Raw genomic sequence first — 15,450 nt, 5'->3', positions numbered from 1 at the left:
CTACCACACAAAATCATATCAACTCCTTGAATGGAGTCGTGTACCCCAGCTAGTTTATAATAATAGTAACGATGAGTGTCTAATACACGTATAGTTATCTGTTCCATAGTTAAATGGTCTTTTAAAAGACATCTCGTGACGCAGATGTGAGTTACGAGCTAATCAGCCACACAGGAAACGGGATGTGCCCGTAGTCCAGAGTGCAGAGAAACTTAACCAAAATCTATACAATCTATTTACAAATTTTAATTTAAAGAAGGTCCGTAATTTATTGTAGATTGAGATTTCGACTATAAAATTGTCATCATCTGTACTTCACCAGAAGATTCATACAGGTACCAATACGTAAGAGCATAAACTTACGACAAACGACACTAGAAACTCACCACCTCAGGTGTAATGGAAATACTTGTAACATCTATCATTAACAGCAACACTGTGCACTTTGTTTCTGCCACGTAAAGGATGCTGTCATTTGTGCTCTGACACATGTTTCCTGTATGACTCGTAATGAATCGGTAATGACTATGTCAGAGCCGAAATGTTGATCTGCCATATATTACGGATTTTTGCGACTGACTGTTGTCATTTTTTAAAGTTGAGTTTTCAACGGTCACTGTGCACACAGACATCAAATGGAATTCTGTTTAGTTGCTATTTATTGATATTATAAAGCATACCACTGAGGGATTTTCTGTTCTATGTGAAGACTAATATCAGGAAATGCTCTAGTTATTTTAAAATGGTTTTCACTAAGAGATATGCTGATTCACGACGAAGTTTTGGCCATATAATTTATTACCGCTATAGTAGACAAGTCGTACGGCCGTTGATACTGAGTGCTAGTGTGAACATATTACTAATTATGAGACCTAATGTTTTTCTGTTTCTTGTTCCTTTTCTTCAGCTTCATTCACGCTGTACGGATATTTTGGAAGGTCTTGAATAAATTTTTGTTTTGTTCCGTCATATGAAACGTTACTGTACACTGAAGAGTCAAAAAAACTGGTACATCTGCCTAGTATCGTGTATGGCCCCCACGAGCACGCAGAGGTGCCTCAACACTACATGGCAAGGACTCGACTAATGTCTGAAGTAGTGGTGTAGGGAACTGAAACCATGAATCGTGGAGGACTGTCCATAAATCCGTAAGAGTACGAGCGGGTGGAGATCTCTTCTAAACAGCACCTTACAATGCATCCCAGATATTCTCAATAATGTTCATGTCTGGGGAGTTTGATGGCCAGCGAAACAGTTTAAACTCATAAGAGTGTTCCTGGAGCCATTCTGTACTAACTGTGGACGTGTGAGGTGTCACATTGTCCTGCTGCAATGCACAATGGACATGGATGGATGCAAGTGATCAGACAGGATGCTTACGTACGTCTTGCTTGTCACAGTCGCATCTAAACGTATCAGGAGTCCCATATCACTCCAACTGTGCACGCCCTACACCATTACAGGGCCTCCACCAGACCCCTGAACAATCCCCTGCTGACATGGAGTGTCGATGGATTTATGAGGTTGTCTCCATACCCGTACACGTCCACCCGCTCGTTATAATTTTAAACGAGACTCGTCCGACCAGGCAACATGTTTCCAGTCATCAACAGTCCAATGTCGTAGTTGACGGGCCCAGGCGAAGCGTAAGGCATTGTATAGTGCAGTCATCACGGGTACAAGAGTGGGCCTTCGACTCCGAAAGCCCATATCGATTATGTTTCATTGAATGGTTCACACGCTGACACTTGTTGATGGCCCAGCATTGATATCTGCAGCAATTTGCGGGAGGGTTGCCCATCAGTCATTTTGAACGATTCTCTTCAGTCGTCGTTGGTCCCGTCCTTGCAGGACCTCTTTCCGGCCGCAGCCATGTCGGTGATTTGATGTTTTACCGGGTACACTCGTGAAATGGTCCTATGGGAAAATCCCCACTTCACACTACCTCGGGATGCTATGTCCCACTGCTCGTGAGCCGACTATAACACCACGTTCAGACTCACTTAAATCTTGATAACCTACCATTGTCGCAGCAGTAACAGACCGCAGCGAGATATTCTGCAGTTCCTTTGGACCTTCAGTGAATTTTGCTTAATTTGTATTGGTACATGAATCTCTTTTTAATTGAGTATGCAGAGGTTTCAATGCGTATTTCATTTTCTTTGTAATGCTCATGTGTAATAAGATGTTAAAAAGTAAGTGTAGTAAGCAGCATTGTATGAACAGAGATGCGAGAATATATTGCTAGTTACACTCGAACAGCAACATTGAGTGGGTGTGCAGGGTAGTGGCGTACGCGTGGTTGGTGTTGTGTAATCGACCTACACTCCTGGAAATTGAAATAAGAACACCGTGAATTCATTGTCCCAGGAAGGGGAAACTTTATTGACACATTCCTGGGGTCAGATACATCACATGATCACACTGACAGAACCACAGGCACATAGACACAGGCAACTGAGCATGCACAATGTCGGCACTAGTACAGTGTATATCCACTTTTCGCAGCAATGCAGGCTGCTATTCTCCCATGGAGACGATCGTAGAGATGCTGGATGTAGTCCTGTGGAACGGCTTGCCATGCCATTTCCATCTGGCGCCTCAGTTGGACCAGCGTTCGTGCTGGACGTGCAGACCGCGTGAGACGACGCTTCATCCAGTCCCAAACATGCTCAATGGGGGACAGATCCGGAGATCTTGCTGGCCAGGGTAGTTGACTTACACCTTCTAGAGCACGTTGGGTGGCACGGGATACACGCGGACGTGCATTGCCCTGTTGGAACAGCAAGTTCCCTTGCCGGTCTAGGAATGGTAGAACGATGGGTTCGATGACGGTTTGGATGTACCGTGCACTATTCAGTGTCCCCTCGACGATCACCAGTGGTGTACGGCCAGTGTAGGAGATCGCTCCCCACACCATGATGCCGGGTGTTGGCCCTGTGTGCCTCGGTCGTATGCAGTCCTGATTGTGGCGCTCACCTGCACGGCGCCAAACACGCATACGACCATCATTGGCACCAAGGCAGAAGCGACTCTCATCGCTGAAGACGACACGTCTCCATTCGTCCCTCCATTCACGCCTGTCGCGACACCACTGGAGGCGGGCTGCACGATGTTGGGGCGTGAGCGGAAGACGGCCTGACGGTGTGCGGGACCGTAGCCCAGCTTCATGGAGACGGTTGCGAATGGTCCTCGCCGATACCCCAGGAGCAACAGTGTCCCTAATTTGCTGGGAAGTGGCGGTGCGGTCCCCTACGGCACTGCGTAGGATCCTACGGTCTTGGCGTCCATCCGTGCGTCGCTACGGTCCGGTCCCAGGTCGACGGGCACGTGCACCTTCCGCCGACCACTGGCGACAACATCGATGTACTGTGGAGACCTCACGCCCCACGTGTTGAGCAATTCGGCGGTACGTCCACCCGGCCTCCCGCATGCCCACTATACGCCCTCGCTCAAAGTCCGTCAACTGCACATACGGTTCACGTCCACGCTGTCGCGGCATGCTACCAGTGTTAAAGACTGCGATGTAGCTCCGTATGCCACGGCAAACTGGCTGACACTGACGGCGGCGGTGCACAAATGCTGCGCAGCTAGCGCCATTCGACGGCCAACACCGCGGTTCCTGGTGTGTCCGCTGTGCCGTGCGTGTGATCATTGCTTGTACAGCCCTCTCGCAGTGTCCGGAGCAAGTATGGTGGGTCTGACACACCGGTGTCAATGTGTTCTTTTTTCCATTTCCAGGAGTGTACTTCAACCTAACCAACCTAAGGACATCATACACATCCATGCCTGAGGTAGGATTCGAACCTACGAGCGTTGCAGCTTCGTGGTTCCGGACTGAAGTGGCTAGAACCGCTCGGCCATCGCGGCCGACTTACAAAAGCAGTTCCTGAGTCAAGAAGAGAGATTACCTGATCAAGGGCGTACAAATGTACATTATCTACACTGAAGCCACGACTACAAATACACGGTGGTTTTGCTAACTTGAACAAAGTGAAGGGAATAATACGCAAAGAAGGTAGTTTGGACATACGCCCTAAAATGTGTTTCAGAGGAGGTACACGCACTGGAAGGTGTAAATCTATTATCTTCGTTAGTGTCGATTTCAGTGGTTAAAATCACACCTGAGAACACACCAGGAAATTCAAAGTTATTTCTGTACCACCCTCAAGAGGACAGTAATATTGTCCATGACGGCGGTTCGCTCACACGTCAGTACAAGGAGCTCCGACGTCGCTGCTCACTCTGATGTGAGCGAGTGTTGTATACTACTTTGCTGACAGGTAATGTTCTGGTCTGGTGTACCGACCACGAACAGGCCCACAAGGCCTTTACGCACGGACAGACAAATGGAAATGGGCGGACTGTAGCACGACTGTACGTGGGAAAGTATCGCTGCCTCAGTTAAGAACGTGGGTGTAACTTTGGATAAGCATCTCAACTGGGCAGAGAATACAGTCGCAGTGTGCCGGAAGACGTCCGCTTGCCTCTATGCTCTCAAAAAGTTTAGGGACGTATTTCCACGGGACGCGAAACGCCAGCTCGTGCAAGCACTCGAAACAAACGGTTCAAACGGCTCTGAGCACTATAGGACTTACCATCTGAGGTCATCAGTCCCCTAGACTTAGAGCTACTTAAACCTAACTAACCTAAGGACATCACACACATCCATGCTAGAGGCAGGATTGGAACCTGGGACCGTAGCGGTCGCGTGGTTCCAGACTGTACCCCCTAGAACCGCTCGGCCACAGCGGCCGGCCACTTTTTAACAGAGTAAACCTCCATTTGTCTCTGTATTACTGTACTTATCCTCAGTACTACCTAGATTTCGGCCTAATTACTTTATCAAGTACAGTGCTAAAAGTTGTTAGACCATTATTATGTCATATCTGTTAAGGCAGTCAAAGCAGGTAAACAAGAATAACACATGTCTTTAAGATGTAGCTGTTCATCTTAAAGACTTTATTAGTCTAGTTTATCTGCTTTGGATTGCCTTAACATATATGTCACAATAATGGTCCAACAGGTCTTAGCATTGTTTTTTAAAATGGCATATAAGCCGAAATCTAGATAGTACTGCAGATAAATATAGTAATACACGGTAAATGACGGTGTACAATTTATTTTTAAAAAAATGAAACAGTTACAGATATGATTTATTTTTGCTTTGTAATGAACTTTTCTCAAAAATAGCTCTCCGTAAATAAATGTAGCTTTTATAACGTGTATTTGCAGTTAGTGTTGACATCGTTAAACTCACCATAAACAGTAGTTCGGGAGCTTTCGTGTTGTATGTTCTTTTGGTGTTTGGTGCCAAATTCTGACGTGGTTACTTTCTTTAAGTTTGAAAGTACAACAGGTTCTTTTGAGTTTAGATAATCAAAACTCAGGGCGAAAAATACGCCAACTGGAGCTGTGAGAACCATTTTTTTTCCAAGTATGTCTCAGTTAATGGCAGGAGTAGGTAACACGGCTTGTTGTATTTTAATATCGTTACGATATTGAGTCGTTTTCTGCACACAATCCATGCAAAGCTGGGCCTCTTCGCTAGTTATGTATGTACAGATAATGCTGTTTTTGCTCAGTTTCATATAAACTGACTTTACCTGTCCAAGTAATTCTACTCAACTTGTCAGGTGGCGCCAGTAAACTGCACATCTGGGGAGAGGTATGTTGTTTACACTTCCATTGTATTGCCGTTTATATGTAGGTAAGACAGGGAAAGCAACTGAAAATGGCCCCAAAGTGCCAGAATCACGGCTAAAACTTTGCACCAAGAAGGCTATATATAGTGTCCGACGAATGTAAACAGAAAAGTGAAGATTCCATCAGCGGAATTTTCAGGACCACACACTTGCACTGAGATACAGTCTCCTAAGAGGATCCTACTCGCTGCGGAGCACCCATGAAAATATCAGAAACCCGCAAAAGGAATTTCACACTGACTAGTAAACATAATAGATTCAAAAGTATTCGTAAATTGACTGCTGAACCAAACACTACTAGGGATACGCTAGTGAGTAAATAGTGTGACGGCACCTGCCAGAAAACAACCTATGAAGAATGGAGGGTGTTCTGTGGTGGTTGGGAATCTTTTGGAGGGAATAAAGTCTGAGATTTGGTGAGAGTAGACGGAATAAATTAAACCAAAAGGATTATGATGCCATTCTCCATCGACATATCAGGACATCTGTCTTGGGCCTGTTCGGGAAATGGTTTGTCTTACAGCAAAACAAGGACTCGAGACATGCCATCCCGCTGAACTATGTGAAGTCTCTAGAGGTTCAGAAAATTTTGTTAAACTAGGACTGGCCTCCACAGTCCCCTGATTGTAACTCAGTTGAGCCACATGGGATGAGTTGAGCAAGAGATTCCGAAAACGGGGAATCATGAATGGTACACTCTTGTGGAAGGTCCTGCATCAAGAATGGAGGCTAATTCCAACAGAAACCCTTTGAAAATTAACACATCACATGCCGTGAATATGTAAGGCAGTGATTAAAGTGAAGAGTTGCTATTGTGAGGAATCTAAAATTTAATACTTGCATTTACCTATGAAATCTTTGAGCTTAACAAACATTTAGAACACGATAATATTCAGTTTTATAATGCTTTTCCTTTCCATGTCTGTGATCACTTGGTGTTTCTCGAAATAATCGACAGTAATGTACATGTGAACACTAAATGATACAGAATCGGCAGCACTCGGATAAATGCAAATAAGACGTGCAGAAATTGTGCTTCACATTGTTCAAACGATGTCTCGGTCATATCCTGTTAGACTAATACGGTAATGATTCGCACAGACTGTAGCTGTTGAAGTGGTTGGTTGTTCACAAACGTGGTAATTATCGAAGTCCGATTACATTACGGCCTTTCACGCCGCAGACCTAGATGGTGAAACACATTATCAATACCGTTATTGGAGTACAGATTTACGAAGGCTTCACAATAGATGACCTGAAAAACGTTACTTTACCTGGTAATTTGCATGGCACTACGTGGAATTATTCTCGGCACCCTTTCCAAAGTCCTTCATATTGTGTAATGGAAATTAAAACACTCTAGTTAACCGACATTCATTGAATACAACGACATAAACAGCCAGGGGCAATAATTACACACTAAAAGCGGGCATCAAAGCACCACAGCAGTTATCACGAAATAAAATAAATACACGAAAAAAACATTTTCCCCAATGATTAAATCGCGCCAACCTGATTATTTTTCATTAAGTCGTCTATGCAGTGAATAAATGGTCTAACGCTACTGCCCTTTCATATTAAGTTCTGAGGAAAATTAAAGTGCAATATACAGAGGACTGTCGTCGATAATAACAAGCTACACTCAGCAGCAATGAAAAGAAATGTATTTACAGCGAGTTCGCAGGAACTTACAAGTAAAATTTATAAATGCATAGGAAATACAGCCACGTTTGTTAGTGTCTGCAAGTTTATTTCTGCTTAATACTAACAACAAATGGTCGCAACATGGTACGTTCCTTATTCCACTTTAGGTTTCCGACATACCAACTGTTATGGAAAATGGGTACATTTTCTAGTCAGTACCCCTGACGAGAGACCGTGTTTGCGAGGTACCAAATTAAGGGGTTGGTGGTTGGTGGGTATTTGGGATACGCATGGCTGTGTTCAGAAAATTTGACTCAACTTTGTCAAAGGGTCGAGACGTGCACGGTTGCTTTCATGCCCGTTAGCTAAGGTAAGTGAAGGAACAATTGCAGATGGAGATCCTCCAGCCAAATCACTAAAGCACTGAAGGTTAAGTGAAATTTTAAATGAACACCAACTGGAATGAAGTGGATAATAAAAAAAGCAATAAAAGGTAACTATCTGCTGATAATAAATTTGCGTAGATGACACCACAAATCAGTTTTTGATAAACTGATAATTCATTCAATTAACCACAGCAAGAATATCTAGCAATGGTATCCCACATTAATTCAGTTAAAAGATACAAATTGGAAATATTCAACTGAAGTTAAGATTGCGTAAGTCTGCGTGACAATAATGCTAGTAAACTCCACAGAAATCAATAAATCTTCACTAGTTCGCCAAAACAACAAAGTCAATCTTTTGAGGTAGGCACAAGTAATCCAAGAACAGCAAGAATTTACGTCAAAGTTCCCCGAAGCACAGCTTATGACAATGAATTAAACATGATGTTGCATGTACACACCTATAACGAGTACTCAAGAATACACATTAAAACATATGAAATACGTTGCATCTTTTCATGCTTAATCTATTTATGGTATTAAATTTTACAGATCCTTTACCGCATTTAAGTTACAAAGGTTTTAATATAGGCCAGCTTTTCATTTAGTTATCATAAAGAAGCAGTTAATAACTGAGATAACCGTAAAATAATCGCATCTTACTAGATCTGAGAATTGTAGTACAGCTTTCATTTTGTGTGTATCTGTGGAGAATACTACGATATGACACATTTAGTGATAAAAGAATACAAAACACAGTAATTCAAAAAATATATAAAATATGTATCACTCTGTGAGATTCAAGGATGATAGCTTAAAGTCCTGAGTATCATCCAGCACTTTGGTTATATTGATTGCATAAAGCATTCAGCAGTTATTAATTTGCAGTGACTATTGTAGGTATATTTGGAAACTATGTTCAACTAACTTCTGCAGGTCTTTTTATGTTTATAATATGAAAGCCTTACTAAATGCGCCTCAATGCCGCAAGCAATTGTTATTGGTTTCATTGTCCTAGCTTACTGCAGTTAATTAAAGAGAAATTTACGCCACATACGTTTCTCTTTTATTTACAAAGTACCTTCTGTGGTCATTCTGGAAATCTGGATACATAAGTTTATAGAGTTTTGTTGTTATATATTTAAAACAGTATTTCGTTATGAAGTTGGTGAGCACTGTATTTACAGTGGTGTTTTCGCCTCTTTCTACATAACATGCAAACCACTGATTTTTCCCTTCTTTGTTTGCGAAGTCTGAGGTCGAAAGAAACTTCTTATACATACACATGTCAATTTTCATCCTCCTGCACTTTCTCTTACACTGCATTGGCGTAATTTGCACTTCACTTCTCGAAATAGAACTGAATTTATATGTGTTTGTAGTCAGTACACTATTACAGTGTTCATTTTTCTTCATTAACAGCCATAAACATTTCTATATAGTGTTATTCCTTGAAAATACTTTCAACTAGCACGTCCGTCCTAAATTGTAACCAAAATTGTAATTTGGGATACCACATTCACACGCACTCACAGTCACTCTTAATAGCGAGCTTCTGGCTCCAACCTAACCTGTTAATGAGAAATCACACACGGATTGCCTTCGGATTGAATGCTGGCTTAATAGTCTAAAAATTGAAGCCTTTGAGTACCAGTTCTAAATTACGACTTTAAAGTACGACACGTTAATATAAGTTGTAGGAAAATCCAGAATTTGCACATTCGTCTTTACAGCTCCTCCGTCGTTTCTTTCCGACATTCTGCGATCTGTTTTAAGTATACGATCACTCAAAATAAAAAATAAAAAATCTTTTCAGAACTCGTTGCTAATCGTCCGACCATCGCGATGTGTGAGTTTCGAGTAATCTAATACGATCCCTCTCGCTGTACCAAATTCACGTGATAACTGCTCTCTTCTGAATGGCTGGAACTCATCACAACGAATGAGGTAGCCACTCCAAAAACCATAGTGCTGTCTCTTATACCTTGCGCCAGTCGTAGTATCAACATTTCTTCAGATCAGTTTATTACATAATCAGTCAACGAAAACCCGATAGTAACAAGTTAATCCCTTCATTTACAGAAATGAACTACCAAGTTACGTGCATCATTTCTCCACTATCGTAATGTGGCTTATTCCAAACCAGGAATTTCCCCGTTAGGATCAAGATACATGTTCCCACGGTCTCATAATAAACTCATTTATTCACATGTCACACCTACAACATATTTATTTTTTCATTGTCGCAATACGATAAGAAACGCAACTGGTATTACTTACTTTGAAACGTAAGGTTAATAACAGGAAACATTGATACGTAAACTCAAATAATTGACAGAAAACTGTTATTCCTTGTTATTCACATCTGTATGAATCGTCAGCTAACAGTTATGCTGTTATCAAGAAGTTTCTGATCCATTTAAGTTTTAAATTCTGCGGTTTTAGTGATTTTCAGAAGTATGACAAATTTGAGACTGAAAACCATAGTGCTGTCAGCTACAGGCACATGAAAATATTTTATATAGTTTTGGTTCACTTGATATAGGGCAACTGTTGCATTCAATTTTACTATGAATGGCATCCGTCCATCCTTGAAGGATGATGTTGTCGCATAGTTAGTTCAGACGCTGCAACATCTGCTATGGCTGAAAAGTCCCACTCGAGAGTGGTAGTCTCTGCTGCAGTTCGGGCACTTGAAATGTGGAGGACTTCCACCAGAGGCCTCTCTCTCCTTCCGTCCTGCCCTCTTCGTGATGTCTTCTTGCATGCGTTGGTTCTCTGCGAGCTCAACCCCATTGCGCACAGCTTGTCGCCATTTGACACGGTCACCAGCTGTATTTTCCCACTGACTTGGATCGATGCTGGCCTTGGTCAGATCTCTCTTGCAGACATCCTTGAAGCGAAGGTGCGGTCTTTATATTGGCCTCACGCCCTCCCGAAGTTCTCCGTACAGCACTTTTTTCGGTATTCGCTCAGGATCCATGCGCCTGACATGTCTCAGCCACCTTAGACGTCGATGGCTCAGGAGTGCATGAATGCTGGTTGTGCTTGCGAGCAGTAATACCTCGGTGTTGGGCACTCTATCCTTCCAAGTGATTTGAATGACCCTCTGGAGACAACGGAGGTGGAAGCTGTTCAGTCAGGATTCGCGTTTAGCAAGAGTTGTCCGTGTCTCACAGCTATACAAAAGGCTGCTGACAGTACAAGCGTTTTGTACTTGCAATTTAGTTTTTGATGTGAGTAGTCCATTCTTCCATAATCTATTTTTCAATCTACCCATGATAGCCGATACTTTTGCGATTCTGTTGGTAATCTCAGTGTCCACAGACAAGTTGCTACATATTGTAGATCCCAAGTAGGTAAAATCAGCAACTACCTGGAGAGGATTGCCGTCAATGCTGATGGATGGAAAGTTGGTGGTTCCCTGCGCCATGATCTTAGTCTTTTCGAGTGTGGTGTCACCGCCAGACACCACACTTGCTAGGTGGTAGCCTTTTAAATCGGCCGCGGTCCGCTAGTATACGACGGACCCGCGTGTCGCCACTGTCAGTAATTGCAGACCGAGCGCCACCACACGGCAGGTCTAGAGAGACTTACTAGCACTCGCCCCAGTTGTACAGCCGACGTTGCTAGCCATGGTTCACTGAGAATTACGCTCTCAATTGCCGAGACGATAGTTAGCATAGCCTTCAGCTTAGTCAATTGCTACGACCTAGCAAGGCGCCATTTATCCTTTGCTATGTATCTTATGAAGCATGTACAGTAACAAGACCAATGTTCACCAATTGTGGATTAAAGTTAAGTATTCCAGCAGCTACGTACTTTTCTTTATAGCATTCATTACGGATCCTGTTTCAGACCTCACGCCAGCCTGCGTGAGCTTAACGCGTGCCTTTCGGCTACTTCCGAGTGGCGTGGCTGTCTTGCTACGCCACTACATCGAGGCTGACGGTAAGACCAAAATTTCCTCAATCATATGATAAGTTATTGATTAGATCTTGCAGCTCATCCTCTGAGTTTGCTACCAGTGCTGCACGGTCTGCATGTAACAACTCGCGAATAACAATTGTATTGACTTCGGTCTTGGCCTTGAGATGGGTAATGTTGAAGAGATTTCGATCGGACCATGTATGTAAATGCACTCTTTCCTCACAGTCGTCAAAAGCAAATCTCAGCTGAAGAGAAAAGAAAATGCCTAACAGAGTAGGAGCTAACACACACCGCTGCTTTACACAACTATTAACAGGGGATGATTCCGATGTTTTGCCGTTGAAACTGACTGTTACTTGCATTTTCTGGTGGAAAGAGAGAGTTATTCGTAGTATTTTACGTGAGCACCCAATTTTCTGCACCTACTTGAAGGGCCCACTTCTGCTCAGTAAATCAAATGCTTTTGCGAGATCAACAAAAGCGATGTACTGTTGTCTCTGCTGCTCAAGGCACTTCTCTTGCAGTTGTCGTAGAGAAACAATCATGTCCACGGTTGATCGGCCAGGTCTGAAGCCGCATTGAGATTCTGGGTAGATTCTAGACAATCAACTGTGAAATCCCCCGCTAATTGTTGAAATCTCTTTTGTTTATACAAAGTAACAACCTTTGAATTTCGCATACTTAGTGGGGCGTAGCCTTCTTCCCAGATGGTTGTGAGAAGCAAATGTAGGTCCTGCAGAATGACAGGCTTGTTATACTTAATAATCTCTGCAGGGATCCTATCTTCACCCGGAGCCTTTACATTAGCTAAGCAATCTATCACTCTGCCAAGTTCTTCCATAGTGGACATTGCATCAAGCTCTTCCATAATTGGCATCTGTTTGATTGCATCAAATGCAGCCTTCCTTACTTCATTTTCTGCTGCTTACAGTTCGAGGTAGTGTTCAACCCAGCGCTCCATCTGCTTGCCTTCATCAGTAATAACTTCTCCTGTCTTCGTCTTCAGCGGAGCTGTTTTTCTGACCAACTGCTTTCTTCATACCATCGTACATTGCCTTGATATCTCAGAATCGGCAGGTTTCTATATATATGCACATAAATTTCAACATTAGTTATTTGCGCATCTCCTAGATCTTTTATAAGCAGACAGGGATTTCCGTTTTGCCTCAATGACTGATTCCATCTCCTCCAAATTTTGCTTGCACAATTCCTTGATTCAATTCTCTTTCACTCCATAAGCCAATAATGCCGAGTTGTAGATGGCGTCAGAAAGCAGTGCCATTTTGTTATCAACATTGATTTCTGTTTTAGCGTTTCTTGATAAAGCCCTTTCAAAACTACTGGCAAATTCTAGTTTTCGTTGCGAGCTATGAACATGAAATGTGTTGATCCAATTGGTGTCTGTGTTTAGAGTGGTGATATTTCTCAGGGGTGAGCCTCAGTCTTCTCGCCACCAGAGCATGGTCAGTGTTGCAGTCAGCGCTATGATAGCTTCGTGCCAGTAGGATATTTTTTAGATCTGTAAGCCTAGCTATGACAAAATCAAGTTGGTGCCAGCGATGAGGGCGGGGGTTTGTCCAGGTCACCCTGTGTCGATCTTTAATTTGGAAAGCAGCACATTTCTAGACGTCTCTGGCCATTATCATTTATTTTTCCGATTCCATGATGACCCAGGCAAGTCGGCCACATGTCATTATCTGAACCAACTAGAGCATTAAAGTCGTCTAGCATATATAGTGACTCTGAGCCAGGTACTTTGGCTATTCTGTCGCTAAGTAAATCATAAAACAAGTCCTTCTTTTGTACGTTGGATGATAAGGTGGGAACGTACACATCAAAGATACTGAGAGTTCCACTTGAAGAGCATACTTGTAATGTAAGAATCCGCTCTGTTCCACCAGATGGTGGCACAATACTGTTCAGTAGGGTGTTTTTAACCGCGTACGCTACGCCGTGAAGTCTTGGCTCATTTTGTGACTTCTCCTGCCAGAAGAGTGAGTAATTAGCATCTCTAATAGTGCCCGTGTCTGGTTGTCGGTCTCCTGTAGTCCCAGAATGTCCAAATTCAAGCGATGGAGCTCCCTATCAATAACTGCTGTCTTTCGCATGAAGTCAACCTCATGGGTATCGTCATTGTATCTTGGACACATGGTCCTGACATTCCAGGTGGCAATATGAAATTGTGCTTTCTTTATTATTTCCTTTTTGTTTCTCGTAGGTTTTCTTTATCTATCCGGTTGAAGATGACTTCTAAGCTCCACACAAGTGGGTAGGGGCGGGACGGCACCTTATTGGCTGAATGTCCAGTAAGGTGCAATGATCCCTCCCACCGTCGGAAGTGGCCCCTGGCGCTCAAGTCTTACGCCAGTCAAACAGAGCTTATAACCGGTGACTGCCTCTTCCCGTGTTGTTCCGAAGTCTGTAGACGTCGCTGAAGTGTCCTCTCCAGGCTGCTACATGCCTGGGTAATAGGAAAGAAGACACGTGATTCGCCCATGCATCTCCTTCTCGACCTTCTGATGGTATCCATAGTAAAGGCAAACCAATACGTCTGATATCACTACGGTTGCAGGAGCTGCCGGGAGGGGACTTAGCACGCCTCTCAACCGCCTTTGGGGCCCCCTCCAGATTTTCTTTCAGGGTTTTCTCCCTTAGCCTTTTACAATAGTGAGTGTAATATTTGGCCACCTCGATGGTGGTGACATCTCTCGGCCGCAGCTGCAGGCTGCTCGCATATAAATGGCTCACAATATTTTATGGAAATATGCCGTGGAGAAGCCGTGACCCACCTCCTATATGAAACTGACGTTGAGCGATTTTATAAAGACGATGTAAGGCGTCACGCGGCTACGTCTCTACCATTAATTGCTGCAGTTCTGCATTTAGTTCAGTTACGTATTTCTTCTGCTCGGTTTCAAATTACGTTATAATCTATTGAGTCCTCATTTTGAGACTTTACACACTTATTAGTGTTACATCTTGAAATGTGCGTTTCTTGCATGTTGAGATATTTCAATGAAAAGTTACTCAGTAAGTGATTTTACAAAATACTGGAAATGACATGTGATTTCAAGTAAATTTACTATCACAGCAAGAATGCCCGTTCCAATTGGTTTTATGAAAGCACAGTAAATCTGAAATAAATTAATGGTGCTGAAAATTAATTTAGTTAATAATCAAATGTACCATCGTCAAGGTTGAGATCCGTGTCAGGCCAGTGAGTATACTGGACAACGTAATTGTTCGATCAATCCTGACCGATATGTCGAGAACAGTTCTTACGCAGGAAGGTACGTAAGATAAAGAAAACGATCGACAAAATAATCTCAGGGGGGTTCGATCTTCACTTAAAGGAGAGTTAACGACAGAAAACGATTAGTGTTTGGTCGTTTCATTGTCGAACAATCAGCTTCCAACTTGTTGTATTCCTTTACTTTGAGACACCTAATTATTATAAAATTAACATTGTCACAAGGAGATAAGGATGGTATCCGATTTTCAAAAAGTTACATAGGATTAAGTATGATGGGCAACCTTATTATTACCAGCAAAAAGTAGTACGTTGAAACTTAAATCCGCTCACTTAGAGCCACACAGAAGAAAGATACAAATGTAACTGATGTTTAGTCTATTCATGCATTATCAACGACATCAACTAAATCTTCTATGGCATTCCAGAGGGTTCTGTGTTAACGTACATTTACTTTGTTTATGAAAGAAAAAAATCTCTGCTTTTTGCTAATGTCATTGCGTAAAAATTATATTCACATCGATTCAGTATCCTT

Source organism: Schistocerca piceifrons, chromosome 5 (genome assembly GCF_021461385.2).
Source record: "Schistocerca piceifrons isolate TAMUIC-IGC-003096 chromosome 5, iqSchPice1.1, whole genome shotgun sequence".
Lineage (NCBI taxonomy): Eukaryota > Metazoa > Arthropoda > Insecta > Orthoptera > Acrididae > Schistocerca > Schistocerca piceifrons.
Note: the sequence above shows the minus strand (reverse complement) of the source record.